The sequence below is a fragment of the Tupaia chinensis genome, unplaced genomic scaffold (assembly GCF_000334495.1).
Source record: "Tupaia chinensis unplaced genomic scaffold, TupChi_1.0 Scaffold149248_1, whole genome shotgun sequence".
NCBI lineage: Eukaryota > Metazoa > Chordata > Mammalia > Scandentia > Tupaiidae > Tupaia > Tupaia belangeri.
In genome coordinates this window covers 492,606-495,064 of record NW_006209094.1, presented here as the reverse complement: position 1 = coordinate 495,064, position 2,459 = coordinate 492,606, and the positions used below count along the sequence as shown (strand labels likewise).

General features: G+C 37.2%; 1 protein-coding gene across 1 annotated transcript in view; it reads left to right on the top strand.

Moving 5' to 3' along the window:
- Positions 1–2,459, top strand: part of F8 (coagulation factor VIII) — a 192,227-nt gene that overhangs the window by 136,404 nt on the left and 53,364 nt on the right. The window lies entirely within an intron of this gene.

Below are 2,459 nucleotides of genomic sequence, written 5' to 3'. Positions count from 1 at the left end.
TTTTAGATCCCTATAAAACTATATAAGTATCATTCTTTATTGAGATCCATAAAAACTAATACATATACTTGAGATTTTCTTTTCTTAGCAACGTACTCAGTAATCACAAGATGGCTGCTGCTGATCATCGGCTGATAATTAACTCTACTTGCTGGAGGCTATTTCCTGAAATGGCATTCCATAAAGTTTCCAAAGACTTGCGTACATCAAACAATTGCTGAACTGTAATAGACCCACCCTTAATCCAACCCTGAATAGAATCTATGATCTCTATTAAACTTTATGAACTGATAATTAGAACATATAGCCCTCACCCATTTACTTGCATGTAATCACATTTTCAATAAAAAGGCACGATAATTCCTAGCAGTTGTCACTCTTCAGAGAGTAATCTCTGGGGGTGTCTGACTGAGGACATGCATGAAAAAGGCACTGAGGCCTTAGTCTTTCCCTTCCTGCACCGCCTCCGAAGAGTCAACCCACCCCCACAGAGTCTGGACCCTGGCAACTATTGACTTAACCACCTTTACTTTGAACAAACTTTCACAGTTCTTTTTCACTATATAAGTAATGCTATAATCACAATACTTTTCCTAGTATAAATTCCAGATGTGCAATGCACATGAACATTTTAAGACTTTCTTTTATGAATTATCTGTTAATGTCCTTGGTACATTTGTCTTTTTTGGAAGGAGTGTTTTCCTTATTATATAACCTTATATATTAGGTATTAACCATTGATCATGAAAAGTATTAATGAAAAGTATTTTCCAAGTTCATTGAGCCTTAATTTTATGCATGATTATTTTTTAAATAAAACGCATTTGATATATTGGATACTAACCCATCAATATTTCCTTTTTGACACTTTAATTGCTTTTATGTTTATAAAAACTCCTGCTTATTCAGACTTTTTTTTGGGGGGGAGAGGTTTTTGCTATAGGGTGCAGCATGTGCTCATGAGAGAAACAGGGAGACAGAAAGTGAGAAATCACCCCCCAGAGGAGATGGCCATGCCACCATACCTTCTCCTTCATTCTCCTCTTGGGATCTTGGGCATGCACGCACATGTGCCCGACATAAGTTTAAGCCACCGGGTCTGGGACTCGAACCACGGTCTACTACATGGGAGATAGCCATTATGCCAACTGCTGTTCCCATATCCAGACATTTTTTTATTCCATTTTACTATTATTATTATTTAAAAAAATAATATTTGATCACTATACATCATTTGGCTTGTTGTTTAAAGGGAATTTACCCAACGTGAAATACACCTCAGATCAGACCAGTTGAGAATACTATGCACATTATTAACAGATAATAAACCATTTCTATGTCCCATGAATGTCTTGCATCTCTATTTTTTCTCCCTGATTACCTTCCCTATACTCTCCCCCTCTCCCACCCTCCTTCCACACTCTCTGCAGGGTTCATAACTATTTTCACTACTTTTATGTCCTCCAATCTTTCAATCTCTACCATAGAGTGTGGACAGTCAGTATATAGTAAGTGGAGACATACAATACCTCTCTTTCATAGACTGGCTCGCTTCACTCAGCAATAAATCTTCCATATTCAACCATTTTCTAACAAATGCCAAGGTCTCTATTTGTATGGCTGAGTAGTATTCCATAGAGTATATGTGCCACACTTTTTCAATCCATTCATCTGTTTGTGAACATTTGGGTTGGTTCTATGTCTTAGCAATTGTGAATAATGCTGCAATAAACATTGATGTGCAAGTGCTTTTCTGACTGAGCATTCTCCTGTCTTTTGGGTAAATACCTAGAAGTGGAATAGCTAGATCATATGTTAGTTCTATTTGTAGGTCTTTGAGGAACCTCCATATTGTTCTCCACAATGACTGGACCAATTTACATTCCCACCAACAGTTAATTTTTTTGGTGGGGGAGGGGTAAGCTGCTTGATAACCCTTTCATTCTGGTTATCAGTCCCTTATCTGAGGAATAGTTTATAATAATATTCTCCCATTCCAAGGGTTGTTGATTCACACTAATTACTATGTCCTTTGCTCTGCAGAAACTTCTTAATCTGATGTAATTCCACTTGTCTATTTTGGAGATTATTGCCTGTGCTTTAGGGGTCTTATTTAAGAAATCTTTGCCTACCCCAATGTCTCCCAGAGTTTCCCCAGTATTTTCCACCAGTAGTTTAATAGGTTGAAGTCTGAGGTTCAGATCTTTGATCTATTTTGAGTTGATTTTTGTTAATGGTGAAAGATGGGGATCCACTTTAATCTTTATGCAGGTGGATACTTAGTTTTTCCAGCACCATTAGCTAAAGAGGATTTCCTTTCCCCAATGCATTGACTGATACCCTTTGTCAAAAATCAGTTGACTGTATGTTTGGGGGTTTATTTCTGGAGTCTATACTATTCCATTGATCCAGCTGTCTGTTTTTGTATCAATACCATGCTGTTTTTGTTGTCAAAACTT